The sequence below is a fragment of the Schistocerca serialis genome, chromosome 5, assembly GCF_023864345.2.
Source record: "Schistocerca serialis cubense isolate TAMUIC-IGC-003099 chromosome 5, iqSchSeri2.2, whole genome shotgun sequence".
NCBI lineage: Eukaryota > Metazoa > Arthropoda > Insecta > Orthoptera > Acrididae > Schistocerca > Schistocerca serialis.
Genome location: NC_064642.1, coordinates 342933424 through 342959051, shown reverse-complemented (window position 1 = coordinate 342959051; position 25628 = coordinate 342933424).

Genomic DNA, 25628 nt, shown 5'->3' with positions numbered 1-25628 from the left:
GCGGCGTTTGCAGCTACAACTTGTTGTATACTACCATTACCAGAAGTTACTGAAGCTACTTTACTCTCAATATTTTCTACTCTCATTACAACATTATCTACTCTTTGCACAATATGAGTAGTATCAGTTTTGATTGCATCCACTATTGCTTGACGTATGTTTACTTTTATATTAACATCTTTAAACCTATCTGAGCACAGTTCAGATTCCGCCTCGATCTTTTCTGTTAACTTTTGCTCCAGCTTCGCACCTTCCATTTTGAAGTCTTTGCGAACCTCAGCTACTTCGGATTTTACTGTTTTATACATTTCAGAAAATTGTTGAGCAACCTTTTTCTTAAAATCCTCATGATTAGAATCAATTTTATAATTTAAACTGTCCAGATCCTCTTTCAACTTATTGCAACCAGCCTGGAAGGTACTGTCCATTACCTCCAATCGTTTATTAAAATTAGTTTGGCTGGCCACAATCTCATACTTTAATTCAGCTGTCATTTTAGCATGACTGGCTGACATTTTTGCATTACTGGCAGCTATTGCTTGTAATATTACATTTAAATCAATAGCCTCAGTATCTTTGGGTTGCTCACTAGCTGGCTTTTTATCACACTCAGGCGACGAAAAACTAGCTCCAATACCAGAATCATGAAAACTAAATGAAACTTCTGATTGATCCGTCATGTCTAACTTCTCCTGTTTAAACTCTACCACCTCTGATGACTGTTTCGTTTTTAGCTCATCAGATAAACTATCATCCAATAAATTAACAATTTCTGCTTTCTGCTTTACTGCAGGGGTCTCTATTATTCAAACATTGTCCATTTTCACACTACTGCCAGGGGACAATACTTCATATTTCACTTTAACATTACTATTTTCATGCATATTTACACTTGAACCGTTGTCTAGATTTACAGTTCCCTCAACAGACATAGCTTCTGATTTAAGTTTAACCTCAGTTTCTTCTGGCGGTTCCATCGCCGACAGTCTTTAAGTGCAGGTTAGTAAAATTTTTAACAGCTTTTCACTTAACTTAGTACCTTCTGCACGACGTATGGCGTTGCTGGCGCGGCGTACCAGGATTACTGATGCGACGCGGCGCATTGAACTGCAGACGGCACTTCGACGGCTGCTGTGTGGCCCGTAACTGCAGGCGCGGCTCCGTTTGCTCCGATGGACAACTGCAGTGAGGCGAAACTGGCTTCTCGCGATGCTGGCAGCGCCGCTAGACTCAGTGCCAGCTCCGTCAATCCAGATGCGTTGTTAATCCAATTGCGTCGTCCACATGCACACGTAACACTATCACTGTTCTATTACTCAGCTGCGTGTCGCATTTCACTCCCGAATCCGAATATTTCAAAATCACTTTCACTTTTACTCAGTTTCTTTCCCGGCTGATGCACAATGTGTGGGGCGGCGGGTGGAATTTGATTGTTTTATATATGTTTTGTTTTTCCCGGCCGATGCACCATATGTGGGGCGGTGGGTGGAATTTAATTGGTTTATAAAAATGCTGGACGTTTTAGCTGTTCGTGACATTTGGGTAAGGGGTGAGAAAGAAGAGGAAGTGGGAGAATACAAGGTCTACCTGTCAGGAGTCAAAGCAGGAATAGCACAATGGGGTGTAGGGCTTTACATCAGGAAAGAGATGGAATCCAGCGTAGTTACAATAAGGTATGTAAACGAACGACTGATGTGGATAGATTTGACAGTGTCTAGCAAGAAAATTAGGATTGTGTCAGTATATTCGCATTGTGAAGGGACAGATCAAGATAATATGGATAGTTTTTATGAGGCACTCAGTGATGTAGTTGTTAGAGTAAAGGACAAGGACAGTGTTCTGCTCATGGGTGATTTTAACGCCAGGATTGGAAATCGAACAGAAGGGTATGAAAAGGTTATGGGTAAATTTGGAGAGGATATGGAGGCCAACAGGAATGGGAAACAACTCTTGGATTTCTGTGCCAGTATGGGCTTAGTAATCACAAACTCCTTTTTTAAACATAAGAACATTCACTGGTATACTTGGGAAGGCAGGGGAACCAGATCTGTCATTCACTATATAATAACAGATCAGGAATTCAGGAAGGCTGTGAGGGACACACGTGTATTCAGGGGATTCTTTGACGACACTGATCATTATTTAATCTGCAGTGGAATTGGGATTGTGAGGCCGAAAGTGCAGAAGGTCAGGTCCATTTGTAGGAAGATAAGAGTGGAGAAACTTCAGGATAAGGAAATCAGGCACAAGTACATGACAGCGATCTCAGAAAGGTATCAATTAGTTGAATGTAGTCGATTACAGTCATTGGAAAAGGAATGGACAAGGTACAGGGACACAGTACTAGAAGTAGCTAAAGAATGTCTTGGAACAGTAGTGTGTAAAAGTAGGATGAAGCAAACAGCTTGGTGGAATGATACAGTCAAGGCAGCCTGTAAAAGAAAAAAGAAGGCGTATCAAAAATGGCTACAAACCAGAACCCAGGTAGACAGAGAAAGTTATGTTGAAGAAAGAAACAAAGCCAAACAGATAATTGCAGCATCGAAGAAGAAATCGTAGGAAGACTTTGGAAACAGGTTGGAGACTATGGGTCAAGCTGCTGGAAAACCATTCTGGAGTGTAATTAGCAGTCTTCGAAAGGGGGGTAAGAAGGAAATGACAAGTATTTTGGATAGGTCAGGAAAACTGCTGGTGAATCCTGTGGATGCCTTGGGCATTCGGAGGGAATATTTTGAAGAGTTGCTCAATGTAGGTGAAAATGCGATCAGTAATGTTTCAGATTTCGAGGTAGAATGGGATAGGAATGATGATGGAAATAGGATCACATTTAAGGAAGTGGAAAAAATGGTCAATAGATTGCAGTGCAATAAAGCGGCTGGGGTGGATGAAATTAAGTCGGAACTCATCAAATACAGTGGAATGTCAGGTCTTAAATGGCTACGCAGGATAATTGAAATGGCCTGGGAGTCGGGACAGGTTCCATCAGACTGGACAAAAGCAGTAATCACACCAATCTTTAAACGTGGAAACAGAAAAGATTGTAACAACTATAGAGGTATCTCTTTAATCAGCATTGTGGGTAAAATCTTCCCAGGTATTGTTGAAAGGAAAGTGCGAGTATTAGTTGAGGACCAATTGGATGAAAATCAGTGTGGGTTTAGGCCTCTTAGAGGTTGTCAGGACCAGATCTTTAGCTTACGACAAATAATGGAGAAGTGTTATGAGTGGAACAGGGATTTGTATCTATGCTTTATAGATCTAGAAAAGGCATATGACCGGGTTCCTAGGAGGAAGTTATTGTCTGTTCTACTAGATTATGGAATAGGAGGCAAACTTTTGCAAGCAATTAAAGGTCTTTACATGGATAGTCAGGCAGCAGTTAGAGTTGACGGTAAATTGAGTTCATGGTTCAGAGTAGTTTCAGGGGTAAGACAAGGCTGCAACCTGTCCCCACTGTTGTTCATATTATTTATGGATCATATGTTGAAAACATTAGACGGGCCGGGTGAGATTAAGATATGTGAACACATAATAAACAGTCTTGCATATGCGGATGACTTAGTTGTGATGGCAGATTCGATTGAAAGTTTGCAAAGTAATATTTCAGAGCTAGATCAGAAATGTAAGGACTATGGTATGAAGATTAGCATCTCCAAAACGAAAGTAATGTCAGTGGGAAAGAAATATAAACGGATTGAGTGCCAAATAGGAGGAACAAAGTTAGAACAGGTGGACAGTTTCAAGTACTTAGGATGTATATTCTCACAGGATGGCAACATAGTGAAAGAACTGGAAGCGAGGTGTAGCAAAGCTATTGCAGTGAGTGCTCAGCTACGATCTACTCTCTTCTGCAAGAAGGAAGTCAGTACCAAGACTAAGTTATCTGTGCACCGTTCAATCTTTCGACCAACTTTGTTGTATGGGAGCGAAAGCTGGGTGGATTCAGGTTACCTTATCAACAAGGTTGAGGTTACGGATATGAAAGTAGCTAGGATGATTGCAGGTACTAGTAGATGGGAACAATGGCAGGAGGGTGTCCACAATGAGGAAATCAAAGAAAAACTGGGAATGAACTGTATAGATGTAGCAGTCAGGGCGAACAGGCTTAGATGGTGGGGTCATGTTACACGCATGGGAGAAGCAAGGTTACCCAAGAGACTCATGGATTCAGCAGTAGAGGGTAGGAGGAGTCGGGGCAGACCGAGGAGAAGGTACCTGGATTCGGTTAAGAATGATTTTGAAGTAATAGGTTTAACATCAGAAGAGACACCAATGTTAGTACTGAATAGAGGATCATGGAGGAACTGTATAAGGGGGGCTATGCTCCAGACTGAACGCTGAAAGGCATAATCAGTCTTAAATGATGATGATGATGATATAAAAATGTAGAATGTAAAGTAGAAAAGATGCATTTCCCAGCCGATGCACCACATGTGGGGTGGCGGGTGGAATTATTGTTGTTATTAAATGTTCCTATTATTTATGCAGTCTTTTGCCGTTCTCAACACTGGCTCTCTAACTACAATATTGACAACCAGAAGGTGATTAGCAAAACGTGAAGCCTGTAATTAGAATTCCTAGTGCCCACTTCATCTGAGAAATACACTTATAGCTACAGCTTATAGCTCTGAGGAATTAGGAGATTGTCTGGGATTCATAAGCAAAAACCATTCTCTCTAAAATGTTCACTATATTCTGAAAGTCACAGACCAAAAAGAATCCACACAATCCAACTAACAGAGCAGTTCAGAGTCTAAGGCGCTGATACAAATATAACGTTCAAATTAAATGTTTAAGTGAATGCTCGCCATAATTTGATGATAATGTTCATCAAACGCCACGCTAAATAATGGTAGAATGTCTGTCCCGCGGCGGCACGTGAAAATACGACATACGCAAACTGAAGATAGATCATTAAAGTCATCCCAGAATTAACACTTCACTCGAAAACTATTTCATCGTTATGTGCATCCCGAGTAACTTATTACAGCATCCGAGGCTGTTTATAGCAATGATACCGACGCGACGCGACTCCCGGCACAGGTGGTGTACTATTCAGCGTCTGGAGAGAACTGGGGCCTTTTTCTCTCGCGCAGCGTTCTTATATATAAAGCCGCGGTGCGGATGGCTAAGGGAACGCCTGATCAAAATTGCTCTCCCGACTAGCCGCTGGGCTAGTAATGCACCACTTTAAGTTATTAAATAAATCATCGCTTCCTTTGCTGATGGCCGATGAAGCTCTCAATTTAAAAGTGCAATCAGCACACAGGTAAGTAATCATAATTAAAGTCTGACGTCGCTAAGTCAAATATTTTGGGCGCGAGAATTAATTTAATTACACTAGACGCAGTAGACGACCTCTGAACTTGCCCTTTGGAGATGTGCTATTGCTATAGTTTTATAGTTATTCAATTGAAACTTCTCACATCTTTATGATTATAGCGGATCTCCCTTCTACTTAAATTTAAACATCCTAGTCTTATTTATTCGCCTACTTAATCTATCTTGCTTCCTTAATTTTTAAGACAAAAACCAGAAAATCACGAATTTCAACTAAAATTTTAATTTGTGAGATCCAGAATACTGTTTCCATTAAATTATTATGAGAAAGGAATCTAAATATAAAATTTTAAGTTTCTAGCTCTTTTCTATTGCGCCAATGATTTTTACAGAAAAACGTCCAAATTTCGAAAATGGTTAAAGTTATTGAACTGATATTCAACACATATTGATTTGGTATTACTCCTGACAGGCTAGAAACGTTTCAGGTTATTTTCTTGATTTTTAAAGTATTGCGCAACATTTATGACGTCAGAGCTAGTTACAGCGGACTAGGCTGGCACACAATGGAAAGACTGATATGAATTTTATACGGCGTGAGTAGGCTGCTTCCCTACAGTATTATTACGGTTTGTAAAAGTAGATGATCTTCAATGGTTCTATAAAGTGACCAGTTCTCATAACGTTATCTACAGTACTGGCCATTAAAATCGCTACACCACGAAGATGACGTGCTACAGACGCGAAATTTAAACGACAGGAAGACGATGCTGTGATATGCAAATGATTAGCTTTTCAGAGGATTCACGCAAGGCTGGCGCCGGTGGCGACACCTACAGCGTGCTGACATGAGGAAAGTTTCCAACCGATTTCTCATACACAAACAGCAGTTGACCGGCGTTGCCTGGTGAAACGTTGTTGTGATGTCTCATGTAAAGAGGAGAAATGTGTACCATCACGTTTCCGACTTTCATAAAGGTCGGATTGCAGCATATCGCGATTGCGGTTTATCGTATCGCGACATTGCTGCTCGCGTTGGTCGAGATAAAAATGACTGTTAACAGAATAAGGAATCGGTGGGTTCAAGAGGGTAATACCAAACGCCGTGCTGGATCCCAACGGCCTCGTATCACTAGCAGTCGAGATGACAGGCATCTTATCCACATGGCTGTAACGGATTGTGCAGCCACGTCTCGATCCCTGAGTCAACAGATGGGGACGTTTGCAGGACAACAACCATCTGCACGAACAGTTCGACGACGTTTGCAGCAGCATGGACTATCAGCTCGGATACCATGGCTGCGGTTACCCTCGATGCTGCATCACAGACAGGAGCGCTTGCGATAGTGTACCCAACGACGAACCTGGGTGCACGATTGGCAAAACGTCATTTTTTCGGAAGAATCCAGGTTCTGTTTACAGCATCATGGTGGTCGCACCCATGTTTGTCGACAACGCGCTGAACGCACATTGGAAGCGTGTATTCGTTATCGCCATACTGGCATATCACCCGGCGTGATGGTATAGACTACCATTGGTTATACGTCTTGGTTACCTCTTGTTCGCATTGACGGCACTTTGAACAGTGGGCGTTACATTTCAGATGTGTCACGACCCATGGCTTTGCCCTTCACTCGATCCCTGCGAAACCCTACATTTCAGGAGGATAATGCACGACCGCATGTTGCAGGTCCTGTATGGGCCTCCCTGAATAGAGAAAATGTTCGACTGCTGCCCTGGCCAACACATTCTCCAGATTTCTCACCAATGGAAAACGTGTGGTCAATGGTGGCCGAGGAACTGGCTCATCACAATACGCCAGTCACTACTCTTGATGAATTGTGGTATAGTGTTGAAGCTGCATGGGCAGCTGTACCTATACACGCCATCCAAGCTGTGTTTGACTCAATGCCCAGGCGTATCAAGGCCGATATTACGGCCAGAGGAGGTTATTCTGGGTACTGATTTCTCAGGATCTATGCACCCGAATTGTGTGAAAATGTAATCACATGTCAGTTCTAGTATACTATATTTGTCCAATGAATACCCGTTTATCATCTGCATTTGTTCTTGGTGTAGCGATTTTAATGGCCAGTAGTGTATATTGTGTCCCATGTGACGTCTTTCATTCTACCCTTAACAAATATTTCACGTTAACTGCCTCATTGGAAGTAATTTTGCCGACGTTAATAATTAACTAAATATTATTACCTATTGCATTTTCTGTTTTATGTGACTGACATTCTACTGTTTGCATTTTGAATGAGTCACATTGTGTTCTCTCACATATTACTGCATGTACGTAATCACTGTTAAGAAAACGTAGAAATTACTTGTCATAATTCATGCGATTGCTGCTACTTGATTGTACTCCACTCTGTTACTCTAGAGCCCAACTGGTACCCTGCAGTATGTAGCCAGCAAACAACTCAGACATGTGGGGCATTTCTTGATGTGCCACACCTTTATGACTCTACGTTGCCATGAAGACATTGATATATTTTTTAATGGGTTACGCTCCTATAATCGTGAGGTAATGTTATTTTAGGCATATTCTGGAATTTGTATTTGTCTATTATAGCTTATGCGAAGGTAATTTTATTCTTTATTTCAAAATCACAGTCTGTTACCATGGTACAAAAAGAAAAATGTGGTGTATGCCAGAGCATGATTTCCTAACCCATACACAGAGAGACGAACAAAAAGAACTAATGTAAAATCGTTATTCTATGACTACAGCTACAGGAGTTTTTTTTTTTTGTAACTTTTTAACCGTGCAAATCGGAAGATGTGTTCTCTTCAACTTTTTGAATCCTTAGAGGGGAGAAAAGGCTACATTTAATTTAACTTCACACGCAGAAAAATAGTACATCAGTGACATTACGAGATGCATTCACGTTCTAAGGCCTCCGATTTTTTTTTCTAATTAACTACTCACCCGAAATCGATGAAACTGGCGTTACTTCTCGACGTAATCGCCCCGCAGACGTACACATTTTTCACAACGCTGACGCCATGATTCCATGGCAGCGGCGAAGGCTTCTTTAGCAGTCTGTTTTGACCACTGGAAAATCGCTGAGGCAATAGCAGCATGGCTGGTGAATGTGCGGCCACAGAGAGTGTCTTTCATTGTTGGAAAAAGCCAAAAGTCACTAGGAGCCAGGTCAGGTGAGTAGCGAGCATGAGGAATCACTTCAAAGTTGTTATCACGAAGAAACTGTTGCGTAACGTTAGCTCGATGTGCGGGTGCGTTGTCTTGGTGAAGCAGCACACGCGCAGCCCTTCCCGGACGTTTTTGTTGCAGTACAGGAAGGAATTTGTTCTTCAAAACATTTTCGTAGGATGCACCTGTTACCGTAGTGCCCTTTAGAACGCAATAGGTAAGGATTACGCCCTCGCTGTCCCAGAACATGGACACCATCATTTTTTCAGCACTGGCGGTTACCCGAAATTTTTTTGGTGGCGGTGAATCTGTATGCTTCCATTGAGCTGACTGGCGCTTTGTTTCTGGATTGAAAAATGGCATCCACTTCTCAGCAATTGTCACAACCGACGAAAATAAAGTCCCATTCATGCTGTCGTTGTGTGTCAACATTGCTTGGCAACATGCCACACGGGCAGCCATGTGGTCGTCCGTCAGCATTCGTGGCACCGACCTGGATGACACTTTTCGCATTTTCAGGTCGTCATGCAGGATTGTGTGCACAGAACCCACAGAAATGCCAGCTCTGGAGGCGATCTGTTCAACAGTCATTCGGCGATCCCCCAAAACAATTCTCTCCACTTTCTCGATCATGTCGTAAGACCGGCTTGTGCGAGCCCGAGGTTGTTTTGGTTTGCTGTCACACAATGTTCTGCCTTCATTAAACTGCCGCACCCACCAACGCACTTTCGACACATCCATAACTCCATCACCACATGTCTCCTTCGTCGATGAATTTCAATTGGTTTCACACCACGCAAATTCAGAAAACGAATGATTGCATGCTGTTCAAGTAAGGAAAACGTCGCCATTTAAAAAAGTTCTCATTCTCGCCGCTGGCGGTAAAATTCCATCTGCCGTATGGTGCTGCCATCTCTGGGACGTATTGACAATGAACGCGGCCTCATTTTAAAACAATGCGCATGTTTCTATCTCTTTCCAGTCTGGAGAAAAAAATCGGAGGCCTTAGAACTTGAATGCACCTCGTATTAGCAAAAGCAGGTAATGACATTAGCTTTCGTTTATATTTGGGGGTTTGTAAATGGTATAATAATGGTATGTTGGTATTCCTTCTAGGTGTCATGACAGCCAACCTCACAGCCTGTAAAACGCGCCCTTACAAAGTGTGACTAGAACATCGACCTGTACAATATCATTGAAATCGTTCCACACATGAATGTTGAGAGTTGTTGAAATAAATAATTGTCTTATGCAATCAGATTTTAAAACACACTTCGAGAAGGCACTGCATTCATTCATTTTCAGTGATTCAATTTCATTTTTTTTACTTCCTTATTCAATGCTGTAGAGCCTACAGCGAAGTGTGGGATTCTATTAGAGGTTCAAAGTCGAAATGAATCTTAAGATTATGTAGTATTTCAGTCTCCCTGCCGGTTTACACAAAGATTCAGTTGTTTTATGGTGATAATGAAAATGGCAGAGGTGATGAAAGGGAGGAAAAGAGTGGAAATGAAATTGTGTGTGCTGGAAATGTGCCTCTCATATGTGGATCTATTTCTGGAAATAGTGTTGACAGTGTTCTTCCTGACTATTGGACAATGGACAGAAAGAAGATTTCTGTAAAAAGAATGAGTGTTTGATAGCAAAAAATAAGAATGGTAGTGCAAAAATTGTAAGAATGTTTGGACACAAGGGCCAGAAAGAATTAATCAAGGAATGAATATTGCACTACAGTGGCCAACAATTTCAGTGCCATGGTTCCGAGAAAGAAAATCAGACCAGATGACGCTTCTCCAAAAGAAAATCGTTTATCACAAAGTTCAGCCAATAAAGCTGCTTTGAAAATATTACCTTTAGCAAGTAAAAAATCTTTGAAATCTGTCAGTTTTAAAGCACATCATAATGACAAGTCAGTGAAAACTGATGTTTCCGAAACTGCCTTCAATGTGGTCAATTAAAATTAACTGTTAAATGACTCTGAGGCATAAATTAATGTTCAGAAAGTAAATGAAGTGAAAATTCATTACAGGTTTGCGTATTTCAACACATGAAGTCATACTGTTACACAAATGAAAGCCAAAGACTGACTTTTAGGTGATGAAAATGATATTTCTTCATGCACTTGAATACTGAATCCTTCAGCACGAGAGATATTCATAATGAACCCTGTTTCAACCTCATTAAGAATGTCACTGCTTCTGAAGACTGTTGACAACTTAATGTTCAAATTAGTAGGACTTCATCTGCAACTGTTCAGTCCAGCCCTTCATTTGGAGACCATATTTCTGAAAGGAAGACATTTGGCTACAGTTAGCAAAGTAATGAGTGGTAGGAGGACAAATATGATAAAGATACCCTGATATCAACTTGCAACCTGCTTTAAACAGCCAACTTCCTCTGCTATGTACCTCTATTAGCCTCAAATGTAGATATTATACATAAATCTGAAATATTTGCTGATTTTAAGGTACATGTAAAAAGTATGTTATAATTTCTTAGAACAATATTTTGTAATAATTAGAAATTGATTACCACTTTACATTTCTCTGTGAAATCAGCACTGGTACTGCATATGTCTTTCAGATCATTTGCAAATGACAGTGATGAAACAGGTTTAAGTAACATTTTCAAAAGTTTTGACATTGTACCTAATTTTCATAATTTCCAATTTCAACACACAGCATTTTATTTAAACTCCTCCAGTCATTGTCCAATAATTTCAAACAACAATATATACATTTGCTGTAGTCTGTTTTTTACATACGCCCTCCGTTGTACCTCCTTAACATTCTTGCTAAAATGAAGAAAATCATATTTACTTGTATGTATCAAACCATTTAATATAATAATTAAATTGTGGTGTACTGTAATGAACAGGTAAGGCCCAACAATTGCACTTCTCAGCTACCTTTGTACGTAATGAAAGTAAAAATATCTGTGACATGATTTACAATGGAGAACTCATTCGCAGAATGCAGCCTGTTTCCCACTCTAATTCTCTTGTAAGTTCACTTTATTCTCATAAATTCATGATTACTTTAACTTTAGCTGTCCATTTTTGAAAAAATACAATTTTATCACCAGCAAAAGACGGAACGTACTCCGCATTGCACCTCTGCTGCTGTGGAAAGGCATCTGCGCTTTTCGCTAACACCAGTTATGTAAACTAAACAATTCTCCAGTTGAAGATGAAGGTGTGAACCATCGAAACATATGGTGGCATAATAAATGGCTGGCGCAGAAAACTATTTTATTTATACTTAGCAATAGGCACAGCCCTCATGATGTCATCGTTTGTGAATGAAGTATTCATTAGAGATTTCGGATAATAGTAGCAAATTTAGGAAACTCACTATAAAGTGAGCTGGGAAATACCTGAAGTATAATCGTCAAAGACTTCCGTTCGACATTTTTTACTTAAATTAGGTTTGCCGAACATGCGTATTGCTAGTCAACACCATTAAGATGAAATGAAATGTCGTGTGGCTAGGGCCTCCCGTCGGGTAGACCGTTCGCCTGGTGCAGGTCTTTCGATTTGACCATTAAGATCATGGATATACATTTAATAATAGACACTCTTGGTGAGATAATTAGTTACAACCGGGGGGGGGGGGTAAATAGTTACAAATTATTTTGTAAGATGTTATGACGTAATGTGACTTTTTCATTTCCAACTACAAATCACCTTTATCAAAATTCTTCATCACTGCGTTCTAAAACTTCGTCCTCCGACTATCAGCTGTAGCAAAATACATTATCGGTCATTCTTGATACATTTTGAGTGACTCGAAACTCTTTCACTGTGAGCACTACGTTTAAGAATTCGTGGAAATCAAAACAGCGATTGATGACCAACTTGCTTTATTCGCATCAATAACCGGTTTCGATCGTTGCGGTCATCATCAGACTGATCTATAAAAAGAACGTGCGAATTTATAAACAACAGCAACATAATAGGGTTCAACAGCATAAGTACTAGCGTTGATTCACATGATGTGAGAAGCATCCAACAAATAACGTTACTGTCTTCCTAATTATAGTGAAAGAAACATATTAAATTAATAGCGATGCTCGGCATCGTTACCTGTGTTTGTTCACTAACTGCTTGTGACTAGAAATTCAACTATCTAAGGCACACAGACTTCACAGCTGTCATTAGAATTTGAAGTTTCTGCACTTTGTTGTACACGGTGTTTGCAACAAGTAGGTGACATGTTTGCTTTTTGGCTTATACGCTTCACGTATTTTTGATGTTTTCTTCATCTTCTCATTTTCATTCTTCTGCTTCTATCAATGCCTTCAATAGGGAGTCAGCCAAAACATTAGATTTAATTTTTCTCCATTCGATTGTTTTTCACACCCCTTTTAGCTGGGACCTGTGGGCGTAGGTCTTCCGGACTGCGTTACAGCGTAACAGTGTGTCCCTGCACTCCTCCAACGACAAAGAGCCCAATTAAGCACAGTGCGCCGAATTATAGCGTTTTCCGTAGTACATTTCCAGTAAGTTTACACAGTTCAAATGGACGCAGCTCACCTACAATAGTTTTTGAGCTACAGAATTCACTGTAAGATGAGATATACAATTTCCACAGCGCTACGTAAAATTTGTCAGCTCGCCAATTCCACACAAAATCATAGCGCGCTCTGGCGACAAAGGTAGTCTCATGATTCTGCAGTGTCCAGAATGCTCTGTTCCTAGTGGCCTCGCTATAAGACAAACTTACCAGTTCACCCCTGTAACATATAACAACCAGCCTTCCTTACCCATCGCAGGAAACAATTAAACATATGAAATTGCATTCCAAAACGTTTCATATCGCTTGGACTGGGCGTGTACGTCCATCAGCTTCCAAACGACGGAAGAAACTGGTGACTTCAATTAACTATAGAATAACTTTTCTAACTAATAAAGATGCGTGAAGGCCCCCTTGTGTAAATGGAATCTACAAAGTAGCGAAAACAAAGTCACTTCTCCAACTGCTGTCCAAAGCTTTCATAAAGGAGCGCAGACTCTAATGCCTTAATACTCCATACACGTAATATGTATCCCTTCCAAGAGTTCTCAAGTGCAATTTGTCTGCTATTTCTCCTCGAATCCGAAATTCCGTTTTTACATTGTGCTGCTGGAGCCAGGCCAAACAAATGCTGCTCGTCACTTGTTTCACGTGTCGCCTATTGTCGACGAAATGTGTTGGATTGTTTCACGATACGAATAAAATGATTTCTAAAGCAGAACTTCGTGAGTCTGTTCGATAGCGCGGTCTCAGTTTTGTTTAGGGTGATATTCGTTTCATCGATATTGTTATTAACAGGGACAATAAAACACGGAGAATAACCAGTACTCCAGTAGTGACTAAGCAGCGCTGCTGCACAGTGACAGTAGTCAGTGCAGGCCGGGGCTGTGATGTCACTGCTGGATTACCGGTTATTCGTCGTGCTTTACTGCCCCTTTTAAAACATACCCATAAAATTAATTTCGCACTAGACTAATTTGAGACTGCTCTATCGAAGGGCCCCTGAAGTTCCACTTTAGAAGTCATTTTGTTGGTAACGGCAAAAAAATCGATGCTTTCCGTCAGCTATGGGCATCGCGTGAAGGACATGGTGAACGGTATTTATTTGGGGGGTGATTCCAGCTACGTACTGCAAAAATGAAATTTCAAATATCTGCAGAAACACCAAATAAAATGCCCCTGACGACTCTTACCAGGAGTACATCACATAAAGAATCAGCATTGTTTTCATGCAGACTTGGGATCTGTTGTTTTGGGTAACGGAGAACACACATAACAACACAAATTCAACAAAAAACAACTTATATTCATAATAATAGTATATTCAGTGTACACTTTTAAGTGAGGTAGAAACCGATGCCTCAAAAATAGCGTGAATCGTTCTCTAATAAAAATGGTTCAATTGGCTCTGACCACTATAGCACTTAACAGCTGCGGTCATCAGTCCCCTAGAACATAGAACTACTTAAACCTAACTAACCTAAGGACATCACACACAGCCATGCCCGAGGCAGGATTCGAACCTGCGACCGTAGCGGTAGTACGGTTCCAGACTAAGCGTTTAGAACCGCTTGACCACAGCGGCCGGCATTCTCTAATAAGCTATATTTGTTACTCGATGTTATGAAAGACAAAAATATTCAGATAAGAACACATACATATTTGCAGAATGCGTATCAGAAACTTCCAAACGGTGTCATTTAATCAGGACATTGCCAATGAGATTGTTTTTGGTGGAAGAACTTTCCCTCACTTGTCGAGAGACGGTTTTCCATGTGAAGTTTGTGATCATCATACTGTACGCGTCCACGCTAAATTACATACAAAATCCTTCCATTTCATTTCATTGAGCAAATATCTAAGACCACTTTGAAGCTGATCTCATTGCATGAACGGAAACTTTAAACTCACTGAATCTTCTATCTGGTTTCCAGAAGAGCTTTCAATATCTTCGTATCAAGTTTTAGGTTCTCCCTGTCGTTCGAGCTTAATTACGATAAAATATCCCATTCCACTCCGTAAAGACTCATCATAGCCGTTCATCAAGCTACAGAATTGATAAGCTATCTACAGCTGGCGGAAACCACACTACGACCGGAAAACAGTGCTGCAATAGTTCCACAGTTTCATTGCCGAGGGAAGGATGTGGGTCTGCCTCTCTATACACTATAACACAACATACAACGTTCTTGGTTGCTAGCGCATTAACATAAACGATAGAAACGTCAGAACATGTAGTTAAGAGCGAGTTATGGTCGGTGGAAGTAATGGCTGATCTAAGCAGGTTTTCTTGTCTCTTTGGTATCTTGACTGGTTTTGGGACCCACTATGAATTACTCTTCTGTGCGATTGTCTTCATCAGAGAGCAGCACTTGCACCTGCCATCTTCATTTATTTGTTGGATAAATTGCAATTTCTGCCTTTGAGTACAATTTTTTACCCTATATAACTCATTCAAGTCAAGTGGAATTTATTTCCTGATTTCTTAACACATCTATCACCTCAATTCTTCTCAGTGTTTCCCGTATGTTACTATCTTCGCCGATTCTGTAGAAAATTATTTCATTTCTTGTCTTATCAGTCCACCAAATTTTTAACGTCCTTCTATAGACCACATCTTACCAAGTACGACGAAGAATGCACACACTTGCGTTGAACATGTTATAATGCAAACAAATTAGTTGTAAATCAGAAGAAGATATAGTGACCACAAATTAGAGAAGATTACGTTAACTGAGGCATTAAGAACCATAAGAGCCCAAAACACAGACACAAACTTTTGAGAAAAATGGATGTTCGTGAAAATCGAATTTTTAACCAAGTCTCAACATCCTACATTCCCTATTAAAAATAATGTACACACTTCGAGTTATTACATTTTTATGAATATTTGGGATTAATATATTTAATGTCAATCAACAAAATTTTGGTGTATAGGCTAGTGGCAGTAGTCTCATTTTGACTGTTATATTGTTTGCAATTAATGTGAAACTAGAATCAGAAAACAGAACAGATACTAACTGTACCACACACACACACAAACACACACACACACACACACACACACACACACACACACACACACACACACATACATACATACAATTTTGACCTATCTCAACCCTTCCTGGTGCACGTTATCATCATTTTCATTAAGCACACTCTCTGGCTTGAAGTGTTCAATTCAGGCATGAAATCTTGTGTTGTTAAGGCTTAGTGTTTCAAGCTTGATCCAGTACTTTTAAGTCATTGTGCTTCAAGTGTATTTGGGCACTACATTTTGCAAGGCATCTACTGATTGAGGGGAGGGGGATAAATAACAGATTGTGGTCTTCCTTGATCTGAGTAGAAGAAAATTGTGGCCTCCCATGACTCCAATGAAGAATATGCTACTGTACACTTTTTGAAATCTTCATCATTGTAAAATTTTTGCATTGTGCAATGTTACCGCTAACATCAAGTTTTGGTTTGGTAGTGATGTCGGTAACACTTTGGAAGGTTCTGAAATCATCGGCGCCTATTTTACAAATTGGAATTGTGAAAAGTGGAATTCGAGGTCATGGTGGAGCGTTTCTTCAAGAGCTTTCAGATTTTATGAAGAAATGTGAGTCACCGCAGCCGGTGAACGTACCTACACCAATGAAAATTGGTGCCCCAAAAATTTGGGCCTATATGGAAGTGAATATAAGAGAAATCGTTAAGACAGCTCTTCTCAAATGTTCATATGTAGAGTGTAAAGGTACAGCACTAATAAGGCTGGTTCACTGTAAGATACCAGGGGCATTAATACATGCTACAAAATTGACAACAGTGTGCCTTAGTAACTTATGGTTCTCAGAAACTCAAAATTTTTTCGACTGCCTTCTAACTGGTTTAATGTGGTTCGCCACAATTTCATCTCTAGTACTAACCTGTTCATATCAGAGTAGCACTTGCACACAACACGCTATGTATTCCAACGTCCATCTTCTCCCCAAAGTTCTTGCGTTCTGCGGCCACCTGCAGTACCATGGAAACTACTATCAGATATCTAAACCCATGTCTTATCCTCCTCATTTCGTATCTATCATTCCACTAAATTTTCGGTACTCATCTGTAATAGTGGTTCTCCAACGCATCAGTTACATTCTTTTATGGTTACCCCAAAGTTCAGTTTGCTACTTATGAGGGCTAGAAGGGAATTGGTCTAATTATCCTCTCTCGACAAAATTTAAGCCCAGGATTAGAATTTATTAACAATGGAAACAAATTCCCTGAATGAGTCTGCAATCATTACAGGTTTATGTAATAAAACCATTTAGACTGGTTAATATATTTCTTCACTTACAATAACATTTCATCTGATACCACCATCAGATCAAAACCTAAAACATCAAGACATAATTAAATGACAACATCAATAAAATCTATGTGTAAGCAGGACGCCACGTTAGATGTAGAGTTTACTGAAACTGACATTTAATATTGTTTTACAAGCTCTAGGTTTTGATGTGATGACAGTAGCAGAAATATTGTTATAAATAAAGAATTATATTTAGCGATGTAGAGGACTTTATTCACAAAAAAACTTTAGAATGTTTTAATGGGAAGTTTTATAATCTAGGTGCATATTTATAAATATCGTATGTGTTTATAACGGAGGAATTAGCGCACTCATGGAGTAGAATTTTAAACTGATAAATTCAGAAGGAAATTAAGTACTGCGCTGATCTCGGAAACGTATTGCTTGAACTACTGTGCAGGGGCCTACAGGAAAATTTGCAAATTTTCGTGACAAATTTTGCCTGCGCACATATTAATTCAGTTTACAACTACCTGTCCCCCTTAATGTAAAACAAAATCAAAAAAAATAATAGTCATGTATACATTTTATTTCAGCTTAGATAGAAGTGCTTTTCTGTCCGTGGTTTTAATGTTTTACAAGATCCGTGCCTTTTGTAACTGCATGTCTTTGTTTTACAGCTGCCCAAAAATCCTTCGCTCAGTCATCTCAGGTTTGATAGCTGCACATATCAGATTCAGATCCACAAGTGGAAAAAAAGAAGAAAATAGTGCGACAGCACAAAAATTATGGGGGGGGCGGGGGTGACAGTGAAAGATATTATTTCACTTTTACGCAAACTGAAACTGCACTGTATGCACTGTACACAAAGTTGTCAATATAAAATAACAGAAAGACGTAAAGAGACATTGATATGGAGATTTGGAGATAGTGCCAAAAATCGGCAGGAGAAACTTGATGTAGCCTACAAATGGGCAAACTATAGGAACTAGGCATGACTGAACGAATGAAATACATTTTCTTGTGTAACGCTTACTTCATATTGTACTATTGTGTCAGAATAACGATTAGGTTTCTGGTAAATATAGGATGCTTCCTACATCCCTATCTTGCGTTATACATCTGCACATTTCACTCCTGTCTTATAATCTTTCGTAACTGTTACTGTCATATATTATGTCTATGGACTTTCATTTTATTTTATTAGATTTTAAAACTGTTTTCAGGTTTCTGAGAGCGCTAACATACGCACCTGTCGTTTCGTATGTAAAAAGGTAATCATCACTTGAATCTTTACCGTTGATTCGGTTTTAAAGAGTACTCTACGGCACTGGCCCCTTGCTTAGCTTGTATTTATCGCGAATCTCTGGTCCAGAGTAAAAGTCCCAAACGACTGGAAACCGGCGCAGGTGGCTGCAGCATGTAAGAAGGCTGAACAAACGGACCTGCAAAATTACAGAACAGTCCTTATCATCGGTTTGTTGCGGAAGTCTTGAACATATCCTGAGTTAAAAATATCAAAAAATTTCTGGAGTCCCAAAAGCTTATATACACGAATCATCTCGGTTTTAGTAAGTATCAGTAGTGCGAAACTCAGCTTGTCCTTCTCTCACGTGATATTCTGCGAACTATGGATGAAAGGAAATAGGCAATATTTCTAGATTTTTCGAAGACCGTTTGAAACGGGGCCCCACTGTAGACAACGATGGTACGAGCGTATGGAACACGTTCTCAGGCATGCGAGTGGCTCGAAGATTTCTAAAGTGACAGAACCCAGTATGTTGTCTTCGACGGCGTGTGTTCATAAGAGACAAGGATTTCGTCCAGAATGCCCCAGGGAAATGTGATAGCACCGCTATTTTTTCTATGTACATTAATGAACTGAAGGAATGGCGGACAGGAATCTGTGGTTGTTTTCTGATGCTGTGGTGTACGGGAAGGTGTCGAAGTTGAGTGACTGTAGGATGATACAAAATAACTTACATAAAATTTCTAATTGATGTGATGAATGGCAGCTGCGTCTAAATGTAGAGAAATGTAATTTAATACGGCTGAGGAAAAAAAAACAAATCTGCAATGTTCCGATACGGTATTTGTATTGTCCTTCTTGACACAGTCACGTCATTTGAATATCTGAGCGTGACTTTGGGAAGCGATATGAAATGGAACGAACATGTGAGGATTGTGGTGGGGAAAACTGGGACAATTGTAGGAAAGTGTGGTTCATCTGTAGAGGAGATCACACATAACACGCTAGTGCGACCTATTGTTGAGTACTTTTCAAGTGTTTGGGATACGTGCCAAGTCGGATAGAAGGAAGGCATCGAAGCAGCTCAGAGGCGGGTTGCTAGGCTTGTTACCGGTATTTTCGAACAGCACGGAAGTATTAAGGAGGAGCTTTGAGTACTTAAATGGTAATCCCTAGAAAGAAAGTGACGTTCTTTTCAAGGAACGGTATTGAGAACATTTAAGGAACCAGCACTTTAAGCTGACTATAGGACTATCCAACTGCTGCCAATATGTTTCGCGTAAGGACCAACACAGATATGATATGACAAATTATGGCTCATGCGGTGGAATATAGACAGTCGTTCTTTCCCTGCTCTGTTTGCGAGTCGAACAGGAAAGGAAATAAATTGTGGTGGTACAGGATACCCTCCTGTAGATATCGTACGATGGCTTGCAGAGTGTGGATGTAGACGTAGATATAGCTTACCGTTGCATTCTGTTGGAGAAACTGCTCTTTGGAGCAACAGGTAATACTACTTTCATGATTTTTCATTTTCTTATCGCTGGTAATTGGGTGTCTTTTCAATGCCACTTTTAATCTAATAGCTTTTTTGTGCTAACATATACTTTTCTTCTCTTTCTGCAGTTTTGGGTATGAAGATTATTCATACAGCAGATCGATATTGGCTCTCAAAATAAAATAAAAAGTACAGTGAATGACTTAGGAGGCATGTTTTCACTGTACTAGTGGACAGGTTTTCCTAAAGTTGTCATGTCTTCGATTATGAAAAAAATAGATTTCTGTTAATTTTCAACTGTTTATATTCATAACAATTACTGAGACCATATCCACTGCACAAAATACTCTCCGTGGACACGTAACGGCCGGCCGAAGTGGCCGTGCGGTTAAAGGCGCTGCAGTCTGGAACCGCAAGACCGCTACGGTCGCAGGTTCGAATCCTGCCTCGGGCATGGATGTTTGCGATGTCCTTAGGTTAGTTAGGTTTAACTAGTTCTAAGTTCTAGGGGACTAATGATCTCAGTAGTTGAGTCCCATAGTGCTCAGAGCCATTTGAACCATTTTTGACACGTAACGAGTACTTATCTTCAGTATAAATATGTGGTCTTCTATAGCATATTGGGTTAAGGAATGGACAGTTAACTGGTGTATTCCGCAACAAACAAAAACGTCGGATAGGTGTGCAGTAGGCAACAAAGGTAGAGAGGTCCGAGTGACCCGCGACGGAACAGCCAGACGGCGACGGGAAGGGTTGGGTGCTTTCACTGTGCAGCTCGGACGCCGCCACGCGGAAGAAGCTCACTTGATCTGGGTGCCCGCTTTGTGCTCCGTGTGGCCGACCAGTTATTGCATTGGAGGGCCGCGCTGGCGTAATGGCGGGGCTCCGTTTGAGGCGCGCCGGGCGCTCCTTGGCAAATGAAATTGCATCGTCTATCAAGACGGGCTCTCGACGGCCGCAGAAGAGGCTAGCGGCGGGCCAAGAGCCCGAGATGAAGAGCCCGCGAGGATCGCGAGCTGACGTAAGGCGAGGTCTCCAGCTGTCCAGCGGCGACTGGGACTGGGACTAGCTGCCACAAAGGACAAAGGAACCCCGAGGAACGACACAAAACAAATGTCATGATTTGTGTAATACAGCTAGTCCGTTGCAACGAGATTTAACTAGACCTGGGTTCGACACCGACTATGAGTGTCTTCATCATGAAAAACGGAGACAGTTACCTGTAAAAGATTACACTACTATTAGTACAGAGGAAAATAGATGAAAAGAAATTTAAGTGTAAAATGCTCTCATCATATAAAATAACTTCTTAAAATCATATTCAAAGCCATATAAAAATTACAGGTATCGGAACTGATGTAACAGTGGTACGAGTTAGAAAAGTTGTAGTTACATGACATGTAGCGCTGTACGCCGCTAAGGGCTGTACAAGGAAATGGGCACTGGAGGCAGTATCGGATTAAGTGGCTCACAGGCCGAAGTTGCCACAACATGGGCACGAAACAATAAATATACTAACAATCGAAGAAATCAGCTGCTTACATTAACAACAATATTTTAAATTTCATAAAAGTGTTCATCTCGCAGGTTAACATCCAGTATTACACAAAATGAAAATTTATACAGAACAGTGCAATAGTTTACATTATCTTCCATACTGTGGAATCAGTACCAGCGGCCGGAACACAAAATTCCTCTTTTCTTTGTTCACTCTTTACCCGATTGAGGTAATGTCTGAAAACAACCACACAAATATTCAGTTGGATATTGACAAGATTTGATAATTGTGCAGTGACTGGCAGGTTGATATTAAATGTCTGTAAATGCAAAACTGAACGCTTAACAATACGAGAAAATCACAATATCAATGCATCACGAGTGGAACCGGTCAACTCACACAGATACCTGGATTGGTAGAACAATCACTCTTCCCGCGCTCCGTACGTCAATATAACGGAAAGAAAAACTAATAAATGGTAAAATGGAAAGTACGCTCTGCCATGCGCTTTATAGTGGATTGCCGCGTATGGATGTAAATGTAGCTGCACGCTCTGTGTGAATGTCCAGTTCACTCCCTTAAAACGTTTTCCAAGTACTTGTTTCCCGATATCATTGTCTACGAATTTCATTACAGTTTGAGGTGAGTGACATTTTCGTACACTTCCATGTACTATTAATCGAGTATGAGTTCTCATTTTAATAGAATTTACGCTAGACTGCACCGTCCGTATCCCAAATACTGTTCTAATTAATTCCGCGATCGATACTTGATAATTCGCTGCAGCGATAGTGCTTAGGTAGTGCTTACGTTAATAACCGATAATAGGTTCTAGCTACAGCGCTTAGACAGGGCTGACGCTAACAGTAGGAGTCTTGTGTAGAAGTGATTTCTCTAAACCGCTTTAGAAGTTAGCTGCAGACCTCGTAGGAGGGCTCTACTACTTCGAGAGGTCAAACATACTTTTAATCGGCTGTTTGTAGCTAATCCTTTCTTAGCTGATGTGAAATGGTGTTCCTATCGCTGCAAAAGGATTGTTTTACTTTCGGAAGAAACACCGGAAATCCAGGATACAGAGCTGTATACGTCATACAATTTCAGAGTTTACAGTAACGACGATCCTCTATTTTGCAAACAGTATTGCTGTAATCAATGATGTGGGTGAATATATTGTTCATGGTCAGGTGACAGATTACATAGGCACAATCAAACAAAGAATATCTTCTTCTTAAACCTCGTAAACTTCACTTACTCCATTGCAGCCATAGCTCATACTCTACATCGACTTGCTTGTAAGTTACCAACATAGATCTAGTCTTCACAAATACGAACTTTTTTTCGCTCTTACTGTCATTTTGATTATTTCTGCTGTAACCGTTTCTAAGTTTAATTTCACATTAGGAAGTTTTTCTGGAAGTATTGGTCTCGAAACTAGCGTGAACCGCGAATGAAGAGTATTGAAGACGAGTTGGGTGCATTAGATATTCGATGAAGAGATACTAAATACAAACGTGGAGGAAAGACGATAAATTAATGGGACACGTCCTGAGGAATCAAGGTATAGTTAATTTTTTAATCGAGTAAACTGTAAAGGGTACAAATTGTACAGGGAGGCCACAACTTCATTACACTAAGAACGTTTATAAGGATGTGGGCTACAGTAAGTACACTGAAGTAAGAGACTTATATAGGATACACGACACTGGAGACATGCAACAGTAGATCCTATACTAAATGTAAGATCTCTCATAATATTTGCTTCATAATTAGTGTAGCGTGTAATGTGAAGATTATGTCGGTAGTTGTAACCTTTAGTGAAAAAGAGAAAGAAGCTCAACTTAGTTGCGTTTTGGTTCAGTCGTTGCCAATGTACGGTATAGGCAATAAACCTGGTTGTTAACAGAAACAATTTGAGTGACAGTGACTACAGTTAATGTTTAAATTTTGGGAAACAGATTCCAATGTAATAAATAAATAAACTCGTATTAGTAAAGTAGCTATCAGCCTAAGAGTGTTTTAGTAGGGACGGTCCATTTTAAGATACTATGTAGGAGCATCCAGTGTCAGGTACAACGTCTAGTTCAAAGAGCTATGTATAAGTTGAAGATTATAAACGATCACCCTGAAGCAATATTCCAACATCAATGAAATTTTATTCGCAAGTTGTACACTGTGCCCTATACAGGGTATATCATAATTAATAGCGAAAACGGAGGCTTTTGAAAGTATACTGAAAAGAAACTTTTTGCTAAGCAAGGGTCCACAAACGAGCTGTTTCCGAGATAACTGCAAATGTGTTGGTACACATCCATTTGAAACGTGTTTTCAACCTAATTAATCTCAAATTTCACTCAAGGCTGACCTTAAAAGAAAAACTGTATTATTGCATGACGGTAAATTTTATCTACAGTACAGTCGTACATGTCAGAGATGTACCAGTTGTCCTCCTCACATCTAAATGGAATACGAAACTCCTCTCTGCATTGGGTAATTACTAACTGCTTCAAACGTCCCATATCGTTTCAGAAAACCAGACAAGTCGGTAAAATTCGTTGCTTCAGTTCTTCAACCTTGTCAACACACATCGCTTTTGAGATGATCCCAGACAGAAAACCAGTGGATTCGGTTCAAGTATCTTGAAGACTAATAACTAGACCATACTAGAGCGCTATATGTCGACTTACAACACCAACAAAATGTGCCGGCGTCCGATTATCCACGCATCACATTCGCTAACTACGGGCCATGGGTGAAACTGATGGCTGATTATATGGAGCCTTAATTGAAAAGTACATTTTGAATACATTTATGATAAACGGGACAATATTTCTTTCTCGGTTATCTCTCTAACGACTCGTTTGATGAACCTTGTTTACTGGAATGTCGTTTGCTTCTGTTATCGTGTACTTTCAGCCACGTTTCTCCACTGTTACTTTTGATACTCTCTATATACGGTCATAACCGAAGCGTCACACTGTGATGTTTCTGTTGCGGACATTTGTAATTTTTTTGTTTCATTCTTCTTTATTTTATTTTGAAAAAAAAAAAAAATATATATATATATATATATATATATATATATATATATATTTCAACAATATTTTATTTTGAATATATATATATATACACACACACACACACACACACACACACACATATATATATATATATATATATATATATATATATATATATATTTCAAAATAAAATAAAGAAGAATGAAACAAAAAAATTACAAATGTCCGCAATAGAAACATCACAGTCTGACGCTTCGGTTATGACCATATATATATATATATATATATATATATATATATATATATATATATATATGTTTGTGTAAATCGTGGAATCTAATGCATGAGTTCTATCCAGGAAGCAACAGACGTTTTGGTCTGCCGCGGCGGTGGGCAGGACTACAACCGCCATCTTTGTGCCATAACGACCCTACGCTCAGTTCGCATCGAGCGGTCGTAGTGTGTGGTCCGTGTCTCTACTACTGTGACTTCTGTGACGTTTTAAAATGCACGCTGCAGTAAAATTTCTGCCACTTGTGAGGTGCGTTCCGTGACTAGGTTTTCGTTGACAAAAAACTGAAAACCAATTGAAATTTATCGCGATCTTTGTAATGTATACGGAAAAAGAATAATGTGTGAAAGCCGATTGAGGCAGTGATGCGTTAATTTTAAAAATGGTCGTACCAGTGTTCACGATGAGGACGGCAGTGGTAGGCCTAGCCTTCAGGCTGACGAACCGGTAATGAAAATCAACGATAAAATCCCTGAAAATCGTCGTTTCATGATAACGGAAATTTCGAAACATTTTCATCAAATTTCGCGGTTTGGTGCTTGAAATTGTGGCGGAAAACTTGCTTACCACAATTCTTTTGTTAGGTGCATTCCCAAAATTCTAATGGAAGACTACAAAAACAGAAACTGGTTGCAGCACTGACCTTTCCTGAAGACCAAGAGGAAAATAATAACAAACTTATCCATCGTATCCTAACCGGGTACGAAATTTGGGTGGAGAATGTCAATTGTGAAAAAAGAGATAGTCGATGGAATGTCGATAACAAATTCTCCCATGAAACCAAGGAAGTGTTTGCAAACACAGTCAACAAGAAAGACCATGCTTGTGTTTAGAG